We start from the raw sequence: 24,607 nt of genomic DNA on the forward strand, positions 1-24,607 counted from the left end.
AATGATGGAAACCATCCATTATAAGTTCTTCTTCCAACATACGAAATGAAGAAAACTCTTTCTGAGGCAGACCTGTTGACGTAATGTGTCTGCTGTGAGTTAGATTTAGCCTAATGTTGCTATTCCAAACTGAAAACCATTCAAGAGATTCCTAGACCAAGAAAGCCAGTACATTAAAAATGAGGACTCAGACCGATTAAACCAATCACTGCTTACTGATGTTGTCTGGTTCCATATTGCAAAAAATGGTGACTGAATTGGTTTCATTTGGTTGGAGCCGGAAGTAAAGTATTTTTATGGGTGACGTCACACTGACTCGTCCAGTTCCTTAAACAAAATCAATGTCTGAAACTCAGAACCAGAGTACAGATGTTACACCCCCATTCCAAAGGAAGGAGGTAGAGGGGGTGATCTTAAGACAAAATTGAAATCAGGGGGGTTAATGAACAGCAATTGGAAAAAAAGTGAAGCGTCATCATAGAGAATTAAGAAGGTGTGAACATAAATGTGAAAATGTGTAAAACCTAAACCTGAAATAAAAAAATATAAAGAAAACTTGATTAGCACCCAAACTAAGGTGCACTAACAGAATGGTGCAATCATTCTGTTTACCAGAAACTCCTTTTCTTATTTACACACAAAGTCCCAGACAGAAAGAGTCGGCAGGATGCAACCTTCGCAGTACAAAGATAACTTACAGCTTGAGCAGGGTGCTCCTTACAAGCATCATTTTGGCTGGCTTGTTAGTCAGTTGCAGGGGGCATGGGCAGGTAGCGTGCAGAAACTTGCCGGACCTTCTGCAGGTGGAACACACATCTACACACTGATGTACACACACTCAAATACACACTCACCAAAGGAAGAATGCCTGATCTCCAGGGCTCTAATAAAAAATAGCAAATTTTCATGTCACGTGTCATTGTCAGAGGAGTAGAGTGGATAAAACTGTTTTTAAGAAGGGTAACTTGACTATTGTAATAGCGCTTAAATATCCACATAACTATGGGCATATCTTTGTATTTGCTCACAGTACTCACTACTCCCTGTTCTGTCTAATTACCCATTTTTGGAACATTAAGTTGGATGGAATCAAGTTCAGACTTTGTTTTCCACTTATCAGTATCCTATAAGAGATGTGAGAGGTACAGTTACCGTAATGTTTGTTCATAAACAGCAGTGAAAGGCGTTCATAATGTTTGCATTTTTTACTGAGAACGTTTTGAGCAACGCTAGAAATACATCATGTATCTCCAGTATTTGAGTTAACAAGACCATGAGAAATTTTTCAATGAAAAAAAAGTCTGCTTTTCTGCTTACTGTTGATCCCTTTGTGTCAGCAGTGGGATTTGGAAGACTCAAATGCAGCAAGCAAAGAACAAGTTGACTGAAAAAAACATTTTCAGAACTGAAACATGACCTCAAGAGCAAATTCCAAACATCATTGTGACAAAATAAAAACACTTGTCTGTGCAAAAAGATTGAAGATGAGAAGATAAATAGTCAGAGGATGTTCAACTCAGAGATAGCTATGGTTATAGTTCATTTTTTCATACAAAAAAAATGGCTTAAATGACAGTTTATTAAAACAAATAACTTTACACAGCTTTCGTAAGAGATAAGATAAGACTTTATTGATCCCCGGAGGGAAATTCGGTTGTCACAGCAGCCAAAAGCAAGAAATATAGCAGTTAGAAAAAGACAAAAAAACAAAGTAGCAATGAGTAAGAATAAAATAGTAATAATACAAAGTGGAAGTAAAAGTACACATCATAAATAATGAGTTAAATAAGGCAATAAATAACAGCAGCGGTTTCAGCAGTCCTAGACCGTGTTGTTAAACAGTCTGACTGCTGTTGGGACGAAGGACCTCCGGTAACGTTCCTTTTTGCACTGGGGGGGTGCAGCAGTCTCTGGCTGAACGGGCTATTCATGGTCCTCACCGTTACATACAGGGGGTGAGAGGGGTTGTTCTGGATGCTGGACAGCTTGGTCAGCATCTTCCTCTCACCTACCGAGTCCGCTGAGTCCAGGGAACAGCCCAGGACAGAGCTAGATCTCTTCACCAGCTTGTCCAGTTTCTTTTTGTCCTTTTCATTAATTCCTCCACACCAGCAGACCACAGCATAGAAAGTTGCTGATGCAACGACAGTCTCATAGAAAGTCTTGAGTAGTGGCCTAAACACACCAAAGGATCTCAGTCTCCTCAGGAGGTGGAGGTGACTCTGGCCCTTCTTGTGCAGGACCCTTGTGTTATCTAACCAGTCCAGTTTATATATACACATCCACCCTCTCGATGTCCAGTCGCTGAATTACCACTGGAGGAGACTGAGAAGCCTTTTTGCGGAAGTCCACCACCATCTCCTTTGTTTTGGTGGCATTGATATGGAGGTGATTGAGTTCACACCAGTCCACAAAGTTCTTGATCACCTTCTTACATTCCAGATCATTTCCCTCTGACACGCGTCCAACGATGGCTGTGTCATCGGAGAACTTCTGGATATGGCAGCTGTTTGAGTCATGGTGAAAGTCAGATGTGTAGAGTGTGAAAAGAAAAGGAGAGATCACTGTCCCTTGTGGATCCTCTGTGCTGCAGACCACCTGGGCAGACACACAGTCTTGGAGCTTCACAGATTAGTAGATTCATTTTCTGCCTTTGTTTTGTAACTTTTGTTGTTTTGACTTTTTGGAAAGCTATTGTTTCTTGGTTCTGGTTATTTGTGTAGTTATTTTGATGAAAGTAACCAACAGAATCATAATACACAAAGTTTTGACAAAGTAATACTAAAATCAAGAATCTAATATAAACCAATACAGTGTGTTGGCATTGAAACAGGCGCCCTTAATACAGGCAGCGAGTTGAGGACAGAATCCTCTTACAGAAGAATTTACAGGTCTCTGAGAGACTGAAATTCTGCTTGTTTGTAGGTGACCAAATACTTATTTTCCACCATAATTTGCAATTTAATTCTTTAAAAATTTAATTTTAAAAGATTTTACTTTCTCATTTTGTTTTAGTTGGTTGTTTGTCTTAGTTTTGTCATAGTTGAGGTAAATTTATGATGAAAATTACTTGCCTCTCTCGTCTTTTTAAATGGGAGAACTTGCACAATTGGTGGCGGACTAAATATTCTTTGCCAGTTGTCATAGGCCTCACAAGAAACACTGCAGATAAAGATGAAGACGTGTAAAGTTTATTGTAGGTAGAGTCCTAGAAAATGTTACCTTTTTTATTTGATTATAATCAAAAATATAATGAAATTAAATTTTTTATAATAAAAGAAGTTATTAAAGTTCTGGAAAATGTTTTTTGTTTTCTCTGCATGCATCAGTTTCCATTGTTTTAGGCTGCTTTGCTGTGACAAACAGTTTGAGGTTCATTTTTATCTTTACGTTTCAACAATCTCAATGTAGAGAAGAGTCCTGTGACATGTTTTGGGTGTCAGTAAATGCAGCTTTTTCATTTTTCTTTATTGAGTTATACATCCATAAAAAAGCAAATGAACTAAAGCAGCCTCAGTTAAACTGTACTTGTGAAAAAACTCATCTGCATCATGAACACCAGAGGGCCACAAGTGTGATTTAAAGCAGAGGGAGTCTGTATCCAAGCAGGAGAGAGGTGCTAGGCAAAGGGGATGAAATATTCATCAAATGCTCTTCCTTGACAATGAATCTACATGACAATGGTCTCACTTTTAAACGTCTCAGGTGCACAAATCTAACGGGGAACTTACCTTACATAATTTCTGCTTGTTTCATTCAGAGCTCAAGTGCCAAGGCAAAGAAGACACTTGATATTCAACAGTGTCATTAAATAAGAGGTTAGTAACTCTGATAAGAGCATTGCCCTTGAAAAAGACTTGCTCACAAAGATGAAACACATTGTATGTAAATAAGGAAAAGCTGCTCATGAATGTTTAATTTTTAGGCAATAAAGCACAGAGGCAGACTAAAAAAGCTATCTTTAAGTGAGATAGCCTTTATGGAAAGCTTTTTTGTATCCTGATATTGTCTAGAAAGTCCCAAAATTATTCTCAGCTCCAGAATCTTTTATTTAAATGTCAAGCTAGTACACATGAACTTCAGCTTTTCATAGCTTTCCTAAAATTAGGAGAAAAAAAAGATTTTATATATATATATATATATATATATATATATATATATATATATATATATATATATAATCTTGGACAATTTGTCCTATTTAGCCCTTTATCTTTAAAGACCTACTGTTTTTAATATGTTCTTGTAGCATTTTTCTCATAATGGAGGACTTACAGAAAATTAAGCTTTAAATTCCATTTCTTTATTCAAATGGTTGTGAATCAAAAGCAGATGAAAAAATGCTGTTTAAAGAAGCTTGCAGTTGTGATGTAGAAGCTACTACAGCAAGCAAGCTCCCATGCTCTGCTTCTTTCTGATGCATGTACTTGCAGACTACTAGATCCAAGTACCGGTACGTCTTGGTTTTGCTCGTCTGAGCTAGAACTTGGCTCAAAATTAAACAGCTTGATTCTGATATAGCTCGCCATTTTTGTTGCACCGCTAATGTAAAGTGAGGGTGTGAGGGGTTGTAGGCTAGCGGGAAAGAGAGTGTAAAAAGAGGGACGATGATTTTGTCTCTCATAGTTGAGGTTTACCTATGATGAAAATTACAGGCCTCGCTCATCTTCTTAAGTGGGAGATCTTGCACAGTTGGTGGCTGACTACCGGTAAAAACTTTTTTGCCCCAACTGCCCTGACTTCTTTTATATTCTCAGGCATAGTGTGTTTAGAGGGAATACGTTATTTTTATTAATACTGGTTTAAAACACAGGTTTAAGTGGAACTACAGTACATGGAATGCTAAACTTTGAAAAAATATTGACTTTTTCAAAGGAAAATGTAATTTACTGGCTTAGTTTTTTCAAGCCCTAAAAGACTTGAGTTATAAGGTCAAATCTTCCTGGGCAGAGATGTTAGTACTGATGCAAAACTTGCATGCTTTCTTGCAATTGCGACTTTCATCCTGTCCTGTGCAAACAACATAGTAACTACTGGATTGTTGCAACACGAGAATGCTCTTTCATGTGAGGTTCTAAGACGAAGATAAGAATTTCATTTGAGCAGTATGACTGGCAGAAGACCATAAAACCGTGTTGTGTTTTTAAAGATGCACACAAGGAGAAGAGCTTGATTTGAGAAACAGAATTCCTCCTCAACATGCACTTATACCGTGTTATGCTAGGTGAATTACATTTAGCAACATTTACATCTTATTTGGTTACAAATTATGTGTAAACATACATTTTTTATTTGCTTAAATAAGATTAGAATTATTTTACACCGGGAGCCTTTTCTGCACCCTGTCAGCATCTTGCTGTTAACTCCCAGGTGGCATTCTGTCTCCCTCTTGTGGTTCTCCCTTATCTCCAACAGCGCACATTTTGGGCATCACTTTTTTTTCTCTCTACATCTAGGTGACAATAAATATCACTCTTTAGTGTTATCTATAGATTTTTTATGTTTTAGCTTTTAAAACAACACCTAAGACTTAAAAAAACGCTGGAATACACTTTAGAACCGCCGAGGCGGACTTACTGTAAGTATTGGCGCAACTCAAGACAAAACAATAAGCATCTTAAGCTAAAGATGGTTAAATTAGACAGTTTTATGCTAGAATGAAAAGTAACATTTACATAAATGTTTTTTAGTTTACATAAAAAAAACGGGGTTTTTAGTTCATCTCTATTTTCGGAAATACAAAAAATGCTCCCAGCTGTTCTAAAAGCATCCACCTCCCGCTCATATTCTTGATCTCTTAAGTGACAGCTGATGAGTTGAAGGATGAATAGTCATTGAAGTGGAGGCTTAATTCTTTGAAGGGCTTTTTTGCAGCAACACTTGACTAGCTGACACTGGCTGGCACCTTCTGGCTGCAAGCTCCCTTTGAGTTTGTTTTTTTGGCCTCTAGAAGTAATAAACATGACCCAGTAAGGCCAAGGTGAGTAACAAAGCTGAAAAAATATAATAGGTAACAAATCTCATTTGCCTCTGTGTAAGAAGACAAGTCATTTACTTTACAGATAATAGGTTGTGAGAGATTTCAAAATAGTTCTGTAAGCAAGCTGCCAAAAAATACTGTAGATAATGAATAGAACTTGAAAAAACCAAAGTTGTGAATGGTAATGTTTGGTAATGGTAATGTTTGGTCAGAGTGGAAAGAAGAATTTCTAAATTCAAGGATTACTGGAATAAAATCATTTTTCCCAGAACACAGCACACAAGACAGTTGTCCTTGCATCTTTGTTTACCTGAACTACAGCCTAGTGTTGCATCGCTCAAACTAAAATGAGGAGAGCATGCTTTTTAAAGGGATTGAGTGGATTTACATTCAGACATGCAGCAGTTGCAATTATGTGTGCAATCAAAATTATAAAAGAATAATCATTTTTTGTATTCTATCATTTTTGCTCAAATATATTCAAAAATACCTTTTTAGGACTGTAATCATCTTAAATCTGAAGCAAATTTTGGAATGTTTTTAATTTTATTTTAGTTAAAAATTTGACTTTCATGTTATGAGGTTGGTTTCTCATGTTCAAGAGTATTTTTTCAACCTTTAATTAACCAGATAAAGATCCACTGGGAACAAGATCTCTTTTTCCGAGAGGGACTGGACAGACAGGTCAGCAGCACACGTCATAACAAAAAAACAGTTGGACGATGGAAGAAAAAGGAAAAGTGTTTATTGCCCCCTTTTCAATCAGTGTGGGCTTGATGTGTGTCACAGTCACATGGAAGTATGACACCATGGAATCTGAGATATAGCAAGATATGCAGCATAATCTTTTTCAATTACCCCACCTCAGCACCATGGGGGGCAGGACCTTCAGCCCCCAGACTCTGGAACTCTCTTCACCCTGATCTTAGAAACTCTATATCCACCTTCAGATCCCAAACTGAAAACCTTCCTTTAAATCTATCTATCTATCTATCTATCTATCTATCTATCTATCTATCTATCTATCTATCTATCTATCTATCTATCTATCTATCTATCTATCTATCTATCTATCTATCTATCTATCTATCTATCTATCTATCTATCTATCTATCTATCTATCTATCTATCTATCTATCTATCTATCTATCTATCTATCTATCTATCTATCTATCTATCTATCTATCTATCTATATCAATAGCACCTTCCATCTTCTGTCTTGTACCAATGGTTTTTATCTTGTTCCCTGTATTGTGTTTTACCTGTTTTTATTTTGAAGTGACCTTGAGAGCCTTGAAAGGTGTTTTTAAATAAAATGTATTATTACTATTTGCTAGGCATTAAACTGTTATCACTGTTTGGGATGGAGGTAGTGCATGTAGGGCATTAATGGTGACAACAATGGTGAAAATAGTAATGCTGGCATGACCAAATGTTGTTATAGAGACATGTTAACAGACCAGACAGATGGAGACAAAGCTCACTGAGGTGCAGCAGATTTTAAGGACAAGTGATTCAGTGTGTAAGGTTGTTATTGCCAATGCCAGTATATTCTGAATTAGATATTGATCCTGTCAGGGTAGGTGTGTGGAGCAGGTACGACCTGCTAAACTGAGCCTCATTTCACTGACAGTCTGCACAAGAAGAGCCTTGGCAATATTCACACAGTCACTTAAATATCCAAACTTACAGTTCAAGACCCAGTATGCTGGCACATGGAAATTAAAGTTAAAGTTCCACTAGTTGTCTCACACCTGATGTTCTCCACTTTTGACCTATCCCCTGAGCTGCGGTCACAGTTGTTCTCAGGAAACAGTTAGTGATTTAACCCTTCAATCCATTTTTTCTTATTGAATGATAAGATGTGCCCTTTGATATGGAAAAAACTAAACCTAAAACTGCCCAAAAATGACGCACACACTCAGAAATATATAATTACAACAATTTTGTTTTTTGCCCCATTTGTCCTGATAATGAACTCAAAGATCTGAAACATTTTCTACAAAATTTCTCTCAAATATTGTTCACGTATCTGTTTACTATCTGTGATAGTGAGCACTTTGCCTTAGCTCAGAAAATCCATCCCACCTCACAGGTGTGCCAAATCAAGATGCTGATAAGACAGCATGGATATTGCACAGGTATTACCTTAGACTGGTCACAATGAAAGCCCTCTCTAAAACATGCCATTTTTTTCATTGGGGGGTCTAGGGACTCAAAAAACCGGTCAGTTTTTTGGTGTGACCACTATTTGCCTTATGCAGTGCAACACACGTCCTTCGCATTGTGGCCTCGGGAACTTTAATCCAATCCTCCTTAAGGGCTGTGCAAAATTGTTGGATATTGGCAGAAACTAGAAGATGCCGTCGTATACGCTCATCTAGAGCATCCCAAACTTGCTCAATGGGCAAAATGTTTGATGAGTATGCTGGCCATGCAAGAGCTGGCATGTTTTCATCTTCCAAGAATTGCGTACTGATCCTTGCAACATGGGGCTGTACGTTATCATGCTGCAACATGAGGTGATGTTCTGGGATGTACGGCACAACAATGAGCCTCAAGATTTTGTTACAGTTTCTCCATGCATTCAAGAAGCCATCAATAAAATGCATCTGCGCTCTTTGTCCATAACATACGCCTGCCCATACATAACCCCACTGCCAACATGGATCAACTTTATATGAAGGAGATGGATTTCACTGCATTAGGCAAATGGTGGTCACACCAAAGACTGATCAGTTTTCTGAGTCCCAGCTCCCCAATTATACAAAATGGCATGTTTTAGAGGGGGCCAAGGCCCAGGGACACTTTAACACATGGGCAGGCAAGACAGGAACCAAACCTGTGACCTTTGCCAAGAAAAATAGAGTATTTAGCTTCATCAAATAAAGTGCCCAGATAAAGATAAACATGAAAGAAACGTTTGATTTAAAAAGGGAAGTGATTTCAACAACAAGAGCTTCATGGAAAACAAAATATTTAAACAGATAAAAAAGCAATGTCAGTTGCTGTTCTTGATGCTGAACAAGTAGTTTACTAAACACTCCAAGTTATGTCTCTATTAGCTTTGTTAAGTGTTTTGGCAGTAAAACTGCTGGTTTCAACTAACCCTTTTTTCATTTGGAAAGAGAACTATTATGTCAAAGTACTGAGCTGTAGCTTTAAAAAATATTAAAAGAATAAAAAGAATATATTGACAAACTATCTAAGGAAATGAAAATTAAACAGAGTCAAAGTCATTTGCATGATTATCCTCTGCATATGATTCTCTTTTCTGTTTGTTTGACAATCAAACTCCTTGGATCCAGTCAAAACATCATAATGTGACTTTTCAGCTTGAACCCACTGGACTTGCACTTCCATTTTTTTAACCATAATGCAAATGCAGACGATTAAAACTTTAGTTATGCCCAGAGGACAGAAGGTCTGTGAAGAAGGCTTTCTAAAGTGACCTGTGTGACTGAGATACAACCAAATCCACCCAACTACAACTCCTTGGCTCGAGTTGAAGACATACTGCCAGCAGATAAAGATTGACGATAGCATCTGATGCAATTTATTCCATGTCCAGGGTTGCTGGTTCACAATCTGTTGTTGGTAGCAAAGACTCAGGTTGCAAAGGAAATCCCCTGTGAATCTATCAGCTGGAATTGAACTTTGGGTTTAAACAGCAAAGCCTGTAGATTGTATTTCTTGTTTATCTGCAAATGCAGATGGGAAATTTTATAGGATTTGTGCAATGAGAAAATGACAACTGTGCTGGGTTCTGGGTATTTCAAATCATTGTGCTGACTGTTAAAAAGCACGATCATGCACAATATTTGCATTTACCAAAATGGAAAATTGACTTATGACTGTTCAGAAAAAGGTGGATAAGGAATTTGTATTAATGAGCTGCTTTTCCACAAAGTAGAAGAATAGGGCAATTTATATTTGAATAAACTGAATTTTGCTGGATCTGCATTTAAAATAAGGAATTACTGCACACAGGTCTCTGTTGATGAAATCATTAAACCGTGAAATATTACCATGTTAAGTAGATCAGGCAGGGGAACCTATCGATTAATCTCTTGATGGGCTATTTATTTCAACTGCTTGATGTATTGTGTCCTCTCTTTTTCAAACAAATCTGTTCCTAATTGCTTCTTCCTATTGTATGATGCTATTGAAGTCTGTTGTTGGGGCTCTTACATCAGGCAGTACTGGCTCCTAAAAACATGAATGTCTTTTAAAGACCAAACCATCCAGAAAACTGTTCATATAACATGATTTGACTCAAGTAAATAACTTAAGTTCATCATTATTGTCATCATAAAATAAGATATGATTGAAGTAGAAATTACTGTATGTGGAATTATGTAAATGTGCACACACAAATTATAACACTTGTTTATTTAATGATTACCGGTAGTTTAAAATACATTTAATTATCTTATTTACTCCGGAGTTTGAGTGTAAAAAGAATTCATGATAAAGAAGAAAAACAATCATATATAAGTCAAACTGTAGCATAAGTCACTCATTTGGGAGAAATTTATTTTACAAAATACAGGACCAAAAATGGAAATTGTAACACAGAATGGATAACAATAATAGACTAAACATCTGCACGCTTCGCTACTGCTTCACTACTGCAACCATTTAGTTTTATGAAACGTGAGAGGAACTGAGTAAGTGTCTAAACATTAGCGCAACATATGAACAATTATTCAGATAACTATAGCATGAGGAACATGCTAACTAGTCCACTAAGCTGTTTATATCACTTTTTTCACTAAATGCATTGAATTTTTCATTGTCTGTGTCCCTTTCAAAGAACCCCGCTGAGGCGGGCGCTTCTTCTTCTGCATTAATGCCATTAGCAAATGCTGATAAACACACCTGCAGGGCCCTCTAGTTGTTATTAATAGGAAAATAACAAACTCTTGAGCTTTTTTTTTTCTTTTTAAAATCACATATTCTCTAAGTCTCACCTGAGTACAATGCATATCCCCAGCTAAACTAGTAATAAAAGAAAAACATAAATTATACTCCAAAAATGCAGTGGTTCATCCCAAGTACTTTTTTGCTCATTAGATGAATATTTGAAGCTGTTTTATTGAATCTTTTAGCCAAATCAGACAAGACTCTTACATTTATGTGTAGCAACACATTCTACAATTTCATTTAAGTGGTCATAATACATTGAAATGTCAAAAAATCCTTTTCTGCGTTGGTTGCCTGAATTTTGTGGCAACACCTGCCTTCTTCCGAACCATTGAGGGAAGTCGCCAGACTGACATCACGTGACCAGTTCACTCAGACATTGTCCAGCGCAGTTAGAGAGCCGACTATGTCATCAGCTGTTGTTGTGTCCATCATAGGAAGCAACTCAAGAAACTCAGCAGTGATGAATCAATACTTCTAATTAATATGCACATCTATGCAATATCAGTCAATTGGCTGCCCAAGACTCCTGAAAGATCTTCGAATTGTATTTTTTTTCCCCAGTTTCTTTATCTCAAACACAAACACAAATGAAAATCAAAACAGTGGTTTAAAAGACATAAGAAAATACAATGAGCTTGAGAAGAGTAGGTTGAAGAGAAATCTTGTCTGATCCCACCCCTTTTTACAACACCTGATGATGTGCATATTTCATGTTACAGATATGTACAAGACATTCACGGTACAATTTTAGCATGGCAACTGTGCAAAGTAACTTTTTTTTGTTTTTTGTTTCTGGTCTTGCAAATATCAATTAGTGACTTCTTGTAGGTTATTATGACTAAAATTCACACTACAATGTGATAAACGCATTTTTCTTTTTTGTAGTGAGAATGCTCTGCTATTTGAAATTCAGTTGTTTTCTTAGATTGGAACTCCCGTCTCTGTCTTCGAACTTTTGCAGTAAGTTTATTGGAAGTAAGCTGTATCTGGCTTTATACATGATGAGAGCCGTCTTCAATTTCTTTGTAATTTTTTGTAATCCTTAACACACTTTAGTTGGTAAAGGTCGACTACTTTCTGGGTCACACGACCTCTGCAGCCTTTTTGCATGCATTCTTTGACAAGATCACCATCCAAAAATGGTTTGGATGTTTGCACCAACTCGTTTGCAATAAGGAAGCTAGCTCTCACTGCTCCATCACTGACGTCACAGCTGCAGTAAATGCAGATGATTGTTTTTTCAGTCCAGCTAATAGCCTAGTTGGTTAACCTTCATTTTTCTTAACTGCCCCTGTAAAAGGTGAAACCTTTCTTTATGATGACTGTAATAGTGGGACCGAATGTTATATTCTTTGAGCACTGCGACCTTTTGATTTCATAGCAAGTACGCGGGTTTTGCATTCAGCTCCGTGAATAGATAATAACGTCCGCTTATCCTGGAAAGCTTGACACATCACGTCAACCTTTCTTATTTTTTACAATGACATATTAGTAACTGGGGTGTAACACCTAATCATTTTTATAGGAACTTAACAGCGGTGAGGCTCGGGGAACCACACTGCATCTTACCCAGACGTAGCACGTACTTGCAAAGATATGCTGTTTATTTCTTCATCTCTTCTCATACTAGCCTTGCTTTTCCTATGCTCCCCTAGTGGCAGAATTACGCATTTCAGTTATTTCTTTAAAGCCCCCCTATGACAATAATTATTATTTTATAAAAGGATTCCCAGTGGTGTTTTATTTATGACCATGAGGTTTTCAACCAAAATCCCACAACCTAAATATCTTAAAAAGCCATTTTTCCTGTTTATCTGAAGCCTCTGTTTCCAAAATCTCCTCTACATGGGCGTGGCTGAACTAAGTGGCCCCACCCTTGATCCCCCCTTTCTGCAAGCTGTGTCTTGCATGAGTGAAGAGCTTGACCCTAGGGAGGATGGGGACACAAACGACACCGACTGACAGTCTCAAAGGTACAGACGTGACCTGAGGTCCAGTGGTGCGATTTGAGAGACTGGTGCAGCACAAAGGTCTGGCAGCAGCGCAATTTCAGCGTACCCATCCGAACCAAAGGTGAGTACACCCTGGACAGTCTGTCACAGGGCCGATGGAGCTGAAGCGATTCCGATCACTATGTTGGCTCCCCTGAGGCAAGATGGCGGCCAGACAGAGACCCGCTGCAGGATGGGGAATCAGCCTGTTTGGGCCTCCTGAACTTTAAATTTTTTCTTATTTTCATCAAGGCAATAATAACAAATGTCCCCTGATTTTATTCCTGTTTTTAATTTTTCCCCTTTGGTTAATGTGGGACAGCCTTCAAACTTGGTAGAGAGAGAACACAAAAGCAGAGAACATATTTGGGACTTTAGCTTTAAGTTTAATTTTAAATAAATGTGGCTAACAACAAAATCCAGCCTTGGACGCTCTTAAAATGCGTGCAGGCAATGCAGTAATGTGTCATCCTCTCTTCTGCCGCACCGGAGCTTGTTCACGCTGGACAGGGCAGATAAGGGAGATTGTGCAACGCACATGAGCTACTTGGCCGTTGTGACATCACAACAGCTCATTAATTCAAACTGCGCATCTTTGAAACAGTTTGATTGACAGCGATTTAAAAGGAGAAATACTCAAAAGTGCAAAAATGAATCGTATTTAATTGCATTTGTTCTCTTTTATAAGAAAACTGCCACAAGTACATGTCAAATACTCAAACATTATTTTTAATGGAGGGGGGACATTTCCTTAAAAAAACCCAAACACAACTCTTCACAGGAATTGGCTAGAAATGTGCTTTTTCTTAAACATCCTTATCATTTTTTTCTCTTCACGGCTGATAAAAACATCTGAGCGTATGTTTGACACCCCTGTTTTAAACTAATTTTAAACTCAAAGCTTTTATTTTTAGTCTATTAATTTTCACTGTACAAAGTAAAGATCTTTCTTAGTTGTTTGCTCCCCAGCTGAAAACCAGCACTTTCTACGCAAGGCTCTTGCACCAAAAGTCTTAACCTTCTCAGCCATGGATTTTTATGTGCTACCTGGTGCTACCTGTTAATTCAAGCACATAGAATTTAAGTGTTGGTACTAATTTAGTCTATACATGACTCTAAATGTATTTTTGAATGATTCCAAAGGACCTGTGTGTCCCCAGTGAGTGAAAAAGCACTTCTTAAACACTTCTTGTTTTAGGGGAATTAATTCTGCACCGGTTCAAATTGCATGAAATAAGAATGAATTACACTGACCCCCCTCAAAGTAAATTAACACGGGTGATTGTGGATGTAATTGCTAATTAGCATGGCACAGTGCTTCTATAGTCTCACAGGTGGATAATTTTCTCTCTCCATGGGTTTTAAAAGTAAGGAAACCTGAACAAAGTGATTAGATCAAAAGGCTTTCCTTAAATGTGTGAGCCGTGGTTCTTCATCTTCTGCTTTGAAATAAAAAGTGACAGTGCACCCGCGTGGTCTACAACTGAATGAACAAAACTTTCACATACATTTTCTAAAGGACTACTTTTTTCTATTGCAGTGCATGGGTGGCTTTTGCCTTCGGATTATTGTGAAAATTATGTCATTTTCACATTTTTTCAAATTTCTTACAATTATAAGCTGTTTCCTGTCAAAGAAATGACAAAACATTTCTTACCTGTCCAGTGCAGGCATTTTCTTTACATTTTCATTTATAAACTAATTGATGGTGCTATAAAATGGTCCTATAAAATGTGTGACAGTGAAACCTTAAAGTATGAACAAAGCCAGCTGACTTACAGTTCTTTTTAGAAGGGTCAATTGGAGATTGAAGTTCATTTTACCTCAGATAATCATTTGTACATTCACATAACAAACTGAATTTGGTCAAATACATCAGAGATATATTTGACCAAAACATGTAAACATTAAACATGTAAACATGTCTTTATGCCCATGTACTGTAAGCAGCATTTGCTTACTGCGTTTTCTGAGTCTCATCACTATTTCTATGAGCTGACCTTTGTTAAATTGACCCTTCAGTCTGTATGAATATTTTTTCCTTTTCTTTTTTCTCATTGAAAGTAAAAAAAATAGTGTTATCATGTTATGAGTGGAGCCATAAAGTTTGTCAGCTTATCAGATGTACAGATGCTCAGGATTGTAAAAAAAGTCAATTGGAATAGCAAATGAATGTGAAGGATTGCTGGCAGCATGAAGCCAGATGTGCAGTGGGGTTAATTAAAACTTGTTTAGCAGTTTAAAAAAAGATTCAAAAATAATAATCCAAAAAATATTTATTTTTAGTCACACTGGAGGACATGAAAACACAGTAAAATTTTAAATAATGTTTAAAAAGAAAAAAACGTTAATTGAGGGTTCATGACGATAATTTTTGAAAACTTAAACGGATTTTTTAAAAATCTATTAGGCACACCATAATCAATTATTCAGTAATTCCTAAACAAAGATTAAAGACAGTTGTTTAACCTTTATAGGAAATTTCTAGCTTAAAAGAAAACATTAGGGTTATGCATTATATGCATAACTGCTGCTGTAAAGCTTCAGTCTGCAACAATGAAAAGGTCTGTAGTACACACACACACACACACAAGTGAAGAAGTTTCATTATTCATCTCACACTGGCATGCCCAACTTCCCTGCCTCCCAAAGGGAAAAGTATAAAATTTCAATTGGCATCATTCTATGTGTTGGGTTTTAATGTCAATATCGCAGACAGTCTTCAACGGGCTCGCAGGCTCCCATCTGACTCCAACAAGAAACTTCAAAGGAGCACTTCTCTGAATCTCTCAGTCTTGCATTAAAAATGTTAACCTTGGAGACATGCTAACGACCCGGCTGTGCATGTTCCTGAATTCTAATGAGGATTCTGATCATTCAGGACAACAAAGAGAAGAGGAGTCAACCGTGCTTCTGTCTTTCAATCTGTCCATCCATCCATCCACCTTATGACTCTGACTCACCCTTTGACTTCTATTTGGAAAAGTTGTTTTATTGATAGAGTCTCAGAAAAATGTAAACATAAGATGAAGGTACACGTTTCTTCGATTTACAGTCATATTAAAATACATATCTTAAAAGGACTGAGAATAGGAGTAAAATACAATTTTTGTACAGTCTTCATGCAGCAAAAAAGAAAGATGGAAAAGCTGATCTGGTTCTTTTGGGACTTTTGTGGCTGCTGCTCAATTAGCCTCAGGTGTGGATCTCTAATGCTAGGCAGAAAAAAACTCCATCTCAGTGTGAACGTGTGCACAAAAACGCAGGAGCTTTAAAGGGAGTACTAGCTGGAATATATATATATATGTATAACTGTCCTCCAGCAACATGTGACAAGGCAAGATATTCCTCAAAAGACAAAAACTTGTGAGGAATAAAAAGTATTACCATTTTAGTTCGTGCAAGAACTTTTTTTTATTTTTTTAACCAATTTTCTAACCCTCTTACACACTGGAAATCCTGTGGTCCAATGGGTCCAGATGGAAAGGGTGCAAGGTTAAATTGCAAGATCACTCAGGTAGCTGAAATGCAGACTGAGCTACTAACTTAAAATAAACCAAAACAAAACAACGTATATTCTTATGAATGAATTATGAATACATTCTGAGCCATAGTTAACTTTTCACATTTATTTTACCCAGGTAAAAAAAAAGAAACATTTTAAAATGTCGAACTGATGCCCCAATTTTGTGAAGCAAAATAAAAAGATTCCAATTAAACAGAACTGTCTGTTATTGTTACAGCCTTAAGGCGCGTGGGTGTGTTTTCTGGGGGGTATTCCAGAAAGCATGTTTAAACTACCCTGACTTTAACCCTGAACTCTGGCTGAAGTCCGCCTGAACTTGCTTACTCTGGGTATGTGGGTTCCAAAAGACCGGATATGAGTTAGCATAATTACGCTCGACTTGGTAACCCTGGGTTAATGCATGTGCACGGCCGGTACATGAAGACATTCTCAACGGATTGCCGATTTCCAGAGTCACCATGGAAACGCGTGGAGAAAAAATGAGCGTGCTATACTTCAGTTAGACGGAGTCGGAGATTTCAATGACAGCGTATGAAGATTATACACCCATCAAGAAAGTAATACGGCTGCATCAGCAAAAGAAAGAGTTTCTGCTTGGACAAAAACCCACACTTAAACCCAAATCCGTCCAGACAGGCAAAGGGAATGGTATCCCACAATTCCTTGCGGTGCCGATCTAACAGCAGCACCAAAGTTACACCTACTTAATTGAATTAATTTGAATGAAAATAAAATAACTGTCTGATAACTACGTGTTATTTTTAAGCTGACTAAACTAAAACAATGATTTATCTTAACTGAGGCAAATAATTAAATTAGATCAATGTAAAAAAGTTTACCTTTCCAACATCCATACATGGTCTTATCACCCTTTCACGGTGGAAAAAGTATTATCTGAAACATACCTCCTTTTTTGGAACTGAAAGCTGAGGTTATCCGCTTCCTTAGCCTCAAACTTACCGTGGGAACTAGCATAACCTACTTTCTGGAATACCCCCCTAGTGCCTGCCCTTTGTCTCCACCTAGACAGGTGCAGGTGTTTTGGAAGTCAGATGACTCAAATAAAAAGGCCCGCCTTAGGAGCTCATCCAGGAACTCTTTCCCTGGTCTTCCTGCCACGTCCAGATCTGTTGCTGCTGCTGTGTGTTTGATCCCCACTCCCCTGCATGCACTCATCTGTTTGGCTTCCATTCATCTGCTCCATTTGCAAACATGCATTTTCATTCCCAGACACTCATCCAACAAAAGACCTTCACGATTTCTGTTATTTTGTTGTTTATTATTCTTTCAACCAGGGGTGCCCGAAATGAGACCTTGAGGGCCAGCCTCCTGCTAGTTGTCAATGGCAGGACTGTTGGAAAATTCAATTCAATTAAATTGTATTTGTATAGCCCAAAATCACAACAACAGTCGTCTCGATGGGCTTTGAAGTAAAACATGAACTCAAAAGGATCATGAATACAAAGAGTTCAATAACGGATTCCGGAAAAAACGAAGAAACCTCAGGGGTGCCCACATGAAGGAGGGGTCCTCCCCCAGGACGGACAGGCGATTTACCAGAACTCTTAGAGAAGAATGAATTTAACTAATTCTACAACTACATATTTAAAGTCCAGCAGACGAGCTTCATCCAGCCGTGGTTGGGGGGACAGTCAGGGGCGCGAGTCGAGCCAGAGGCAGGATCCACAGCCAGGTGTAGGAGCGGGAGCAAAGGCGAGGTACAAGGTCAGGAACTGGAGCACGGATGAGCCAACTGGAGTCTGGAAGCACTCCCACTCCCCAGGAGGGGAGAGGGAAAGAGGGACAATACATGAATCGCACTGCACCAAACAGAGGCATGGAGAACTAAATGATGAATGATGATCAAAAATAGAGAAGAGAGGAAGGGTAGAAGTAGATGGGAAAAGAGGACAGAACCCCAGTGCACCATAGTTACCCCAGCTTCAACTTCTAGCAGCCTTTAAAACAAATAGTTATTGTTATTAAGTTTAATTTAAACATATTAACATTAAGTTAAATAATCTCTGAATACTAACTAGTCTGACAATAAGCCTGTCCAAGAGGAATGTTTTCAGTCTAACTTTGAATGTAGAAACTGTGTCGGCCTCTCTTACATGAGCTGGAAGTTTATTCCATAAAACAGGGGCTTGATGGCTAAACGCTCTACCTCCAACCGTACTTTACTAATTCTAGGAGCCACAAGCAGTCCTGCTCTTTGCGAGCGGAGTAATCTTATTGGATGGTAAGGGACTATGAGGTCCTCAATATAGGACGAGGCCATTCCTGTAGATGTAGGACACCGGCCCTCGTAGCCTGGATTTGGGCAACCTAGCTTTATATGTATTAAAATACTTTCAGTGCTAAAAATGCTTAATCTCTCTTCTTTTTGATGTGGTTAAGAGCAAACCGTAACAGTAGTAAACATTCATTCATTCATTCATTTTCTGTACCGCTTTGTCCCTTTCGGGGTCACGGGGCTGCCGAAGCCTATCCCGGCTACTTGGGCGGAGGCAGGGGATGCCCTGGACAGGTCGCCAGTCTATCGCAGGGTAGAACATCCACAATCACACACCCATGCACTCTCACACTCACACCTATGGACACTTTAGAGTTGCCAATTAACCTATGAAGCATGTTTTTGGACAGTGGGAGGAAGCCGGAGATCCCGGAGAGAACCCACGCATACACGGGGAGAACATGCAAACTCCACACAGAAACGTCCCCCATTGATGTGTCCCCCAGCTGGGACTTGAACCAGGGGCCTTCTTGCTGTGAGGCAAGAGCGCTAACCACTGCGCCACCGTGCAGCCCCTAACAGTAAACAGTAACGGCTAAAAGTGGAGTGCCTTCCCTGATAAGTCACTTTGCTCACATAGGGTACATTTTCTTAAAATGTATTTAATTTAACTTAAATTTCACTAAACGACATTCCAGAAACAAGTGAAAACTCGAACAGCTTTAAATGGCCCTCTTCAGTCACTAAAATCTGCCGTGTCCCCTGTGCAAATGTCATTTTAGGCCCTGCAAGGTCACTTGCATTATTTTTGTGCTTAAACGTTTACCGGTAGTTGTTTTTTTTCTTGCAGTTGAAAAACTTGGCACTTTCAGACTTTGGCTCCAAAATGTAAAATTGTATGTCAAAGGTCATCGCCATAGTGACATTTCAATGAGCCCTATGATAGACTTTTGAACCATCCAGGGTGTAGCCTGTCTTTGCTAGAAAAAAGCTTAAATGATAAAAAAAAAACCTGTGACCTTTATAATTTTAGATCTTAGTTCAGAAAGAGGAAACACCCAAAAAGAGACAGGTTTTTAACAGGGAACGTACTGTTCTTTCACATCACGTAATGGGTATACAGTATGTTGGTCTACAGAATTAAAACAACAACAACAACAACAACACCCATTTGGCTTACTCAATGCAAAACAGTATTGTTCAGTATTTACAAATCCTGGTAACTTACAAGTGGGTCCTGCAAAAAAGAAAAGGGTAAACAACAACAAAAAACCTCTCTGTAAATGAGGTGAACAGGGACAAAAAAAGATCATATCTCCACCACTCCTCTAGCATTAAAGCAATCTGTTTTCCACAACTGATGGTCTCATGTCTTGGTATTTTTTTCTTTTTTTGTTTAAATCCTTTAAAAAGGTTGTGCATCAGAAAAAAACTCTTACCAATCTTACATTTCGATCCCAAACAGAAAAAATAAGAGCACACAATCGATGTTTCCTCCCTTACTTCCTGTAATCCTCATCAGTTTGCTACACAAGCTTCCTTCTTCCTTCATATAAATTAGAGTCGAAACCTCCAGAAAAGTACTTTTATTGACCGGTTTAAACAAAACTGTAATGCTTCACTGTTTTCTTTAGGTGTTTTAAGTAAAGGTGAAAGTAGCAGTAAAGACAAAAAGATGGCAGGGATGTGAGCAAAGACCTGGAAAGGTTTAACTGAAACTATAACAGCATACTGAAGAAAAGAAGCTGAGCAGTTAATAGGAAAAAGTCACAAGGAAAATAGAAATGAATGCACCCCTGGGACAAAAATTTGGTAAATAAAATGTGAAGGGGAAACAACAGAACTGTACAAACTTAATCCACACAAAGTGGTGACTGGTTAAACTTCCGGTACTTGGATGAGAGGTAAAAAAAGGTAAAAAGAGAAAACATTACATCCACATCAAGATACCGTCAACAGGACTTTAAACAAAACTCCAAAGAGTGAAGAAATCACAAAACAAGTAATAAAATACTGTAGACTCAAAGGACTGCCTGAATTATGTCCCTTTTTAACCAAAACTGTAATGATTCCTTAGAATTTCTTGGGTGGATTTTAATTGTTCTGTCTTTAAAAAGTTGATCGCTTTCCTATTTGAAATTAGGGTAAAGAAACAGCCAAGAGAAAAATAAAAGCCTTTATAAAAAAGTTGTTGCACTTTGGTTTTGTTACAAGAACGTCATCACATTTAAGTTGTTTTGATTCGTTCCCTATTTCAGCTTAAAAATGTACTCTGTACATCCCCGGAGACTTCTGTGAAAGTGACAGACTTCCGCTACAGCTGATGACAGGCATAGCACTTTTAAGTAAAAGTCTGTCTGGATGGCAATCTACCCTCCTTTCATTTAAATTAAAGTCCTTCCAATGTATAAAAAATCATCTTTCCACTCTTGCCCTCACTTATATATGGAGAGGTTCAAATAATCTTTACAAAGTTCATCTCATGCAACTGGGAATCTCAAGAAAAGCATTTATACATAATGTGAGCCGTCCGTGTGATAGACCTGTAAGGAATAGATTATCATCATCTCTGCACATTCGGAACACCCTCACAGTCTCTCAATTGTTGCATTTAGAGAGGGCATGAATGGGTAGGAAAATGTCATTAGTAAGATAGGTAATCTGTTTCTGGAGAGAAATCAAAGATCATAATTGGATTTTCTTCGAGTCTGCTCAAAGCTTTCTGGAGTCTCAGACAGCTATCATATTAATGATTGTAAGCTGACAGAGCTTGAGAGTGAGCTTGGTGAAAAATAGCTTCTTGTGCAGGTCAAGGCCTAAACTGTAGATTTCAGAAAGTGTTTTTTTCAATAAGTACAGTTTCACTATAAATAAACAAAACTTTATCCATTGTAAACTTGATTTTTGAATGACCATCACAATTAGACCTTTATTATAAAGGGGCAAAAGTTTACTTACATAATAGGACACTTACTTTGTAGAAATAATTACTCAGTAAGAATGAATACCACCATTAATAAAAGTTTTCAAGTAAAAGCAAATCATCTGTCCACAACCTACCCTGTAAGAAAACGTTAATGCAAGAAAACACAACAATAGTTACAGATTAAAAATTAGATTCATGCGTAAAAACATGAAAACATAAGATCATTTGACTGCAATTCATTAATGAGATTAACGTGATGATTTGACACCCCTAACTCAGCAAAGGCACAAAATGCACAGTTAGAGACAATGAACAATACAGTTTTGGTATCCATCGTAGTCAGTGCAAGAGTGAAGGAGAGGGGCTGTGAACTGTCTTTGGCACATTGCTGCATGAAAGGGAAAACACAGTATGTTCCGGTGTGCAAGAACCGTCGCAGCAGGTAACATTGGACGTTTTTTTTAGCTGACACTTCCTGAAAGCAGATCGGTATGGAGAAAATAATCCAAGCGTGCTAGATCAGCAAGATTGTTCACCTTTACTCTCACCTTCTTGTATTCTTTTACTATTGACATTTGTGACAGATGAAATAACAATAGATCTCTAACAAAGAGTTTTCACAAAACTTCAATGTAAAAGCAAAATGCAATGAAAAACTGCCCTGTGACAGACTGGTGACCTGGGTGTACCCCGCCTTCGCCCAACAGTGGCTGAACAGGCTCCGGTGATCCTGTGACCCAAAATAGGTAATAGCAGGTTAAGATGGATTTTATGGATGGATGGATGGATGGATGCATGGATGGATGGATGGATGGATGGATGGATGGATGGATGGACAAAATTAAACCTATGTCACCACCTCATGCTTTAGTTTGTATAAAACAGGTAGTGTGTATAAAAGCTGTCACATTTTCCAAGGCAATAAGTTGCTAGAACAGTTGTAGAATCAGTCTTCAGGATGTTTGTGACATGACTCAGTACTGTTATATAACAGCTAATCCAACTATAGAGTACTTTGGCATACAGATACACACTATGGTGTGTATTGGAGTTATATGGCTTCAGCATGCAAATAACCCTAACTCTGTGCTTTACAAACACGACAAAAAATGTTGGATTTTCTGCTCATAAGTGTTTTTGTTATTCTTTTTCACTAAACTTAGCATACATAAGTATGCTTAGCTGATGTCTGAGCAGATGGAAGTACTGCAGTTAAGGAAGATAACAACAGTAATGTGAAATGAAGGCAATGGGAAGTACTTGGAAAATTGGTATAATGGTGGAACATGCAAAGCATTTTTATAGCAGTATTTATTCTCTGGTGATTAAAATTATACACAAACGTACTTGGGCAAATTGAAAGACAGCACGAGTCAAATTATAGGAGATTTAGACACATTAATCTTGGTTACTTCTAACATTGGTGAACATATGTCTCCTTGATGAACAGGATTTTCTCTTTAGAAACACCTCATGTTTTTCAACCCTTTTATTCCTATTCATGCAGATATGCACCAAACAACTTTGGCTCTCAAATGATCTTAATTTAGTATCATTGAAAGTTAAAACATAAGTAACATTTTTGTTTTCACATCAGAGAAATACATTTAAAAACATTGCTTTACCATAGAAGTTACTATGAAAAAATGTCAATATTTAAGAGGATCATCATGAGATCATTAAGTGGCATGAATTGTCCCTAAAATAATATCAGATTCAGCAGCTTTTTTCAAGGCACACCCACAGTTTTGAAATCGCCACAGAAAGCACCAGAGTGAAAGTCCTATCAGAGATCTGTGTGTCAGGTTATGTTTTGTTGTATCACGTCTCCCTTGCACTTTGGGTTAGGGGGCTTCAAACTTCACCACAGTGTCTCAGTAAAAATGACAACAACAGTTTCAGTGACACCAAATCCCAAAGAGGCATTTAAAAACTTGCTTTCCAAGTGCTCGGCGAGAGACCTGTCACTGTTGTGACAGCTGGAAACATGTTGACACCAGAGGCCAGCCTGTGCCGAACAGTGTAGCCTTTTCTGGTGAGACGTCTGAAGGATAAAAGATGCTAAACAGCATTTTAACCCTTATGGTGCATTCCAGTCAAACTTTCATCTCTGGTAAAATATATTTCATCAGAACGGCTTTGCCCACTGTAATGTGAATTAACTGTATCAGTGTGTCAATTTGTGTTTTGTTCAGTATTCTTTTAATTGTGTTTTTAATGGTGATTTAAAGGAAATGGCTAATCACAGAGCATTGTGATGTTAACACATTTCAGGCTAATTTATTTGAGTATAAAATAAAGACAGAGTTTAGTTAACTTGATTATTGGTTGACCCGATAACAATTGAGCTTTCCAGTGTTTACAGATTTTTAACAACCCTTTATTTTCAACCATTTACAGAATTAAGGCAATGTCAGCAGATTCTGAAGCAGACAAAAGCAGTTTTTCACTGACATGTAACACTGCACATACATGAAGTGCCGACGTAAGCAGTGTAAATCAGCTGATTCTGACATGGAGAAAAACGGCTTTGGACCATTATGCAACACTTTGAACAAAAAGTGTTGCAAAACGGTGCAAAGCGGATATGAAAAGCCACTTTTCTCCTCATCAGAATCAGCTGGCTTACTGTAATCGTGCCAAACGTCGAAGATTTATGATAATTCAAGGAGCATGTGTTGTTTAGCTGTCATTGGCGACATCTCTGGTGGTAAAGGGTTTAGATCACGTCAGGTTAATAAAATCCACCTCAAGATTTAAAGTCATTTAGAGAAGGCCTGCTTAGCAGCATGCTTAGCAGCATAACATAATAATTCTTCTTCTTTAGCAGTCCGTCGATGACAACGATGACGTTGGGAGGAGCTATCCCAATAGCTGTCTTGAATGTCCTGTCGCAGGTGTCACACCTGTAGGTCGCTTCAGAAGGTGGAAGTGCTGGTTCTAGTTTACGCTGCCTTCTTATTGACGATACCTGAACATTTCGTTCCCTGATGGCAGCAGCAGCACCGGTCACCACCT

The sequence above is a fragment of the Oryzias latipes genome, chromosome 5, assembly GCF_002234675.1.
Source record: "Oryzias latipes chromosome 5, ASM223467v1".
NCBI lineage: Eukaryota > Metazoa > Chordata > Actinopteri > Beloniformes > Adrianichthyidae > Oryzias > Oryzias latipes.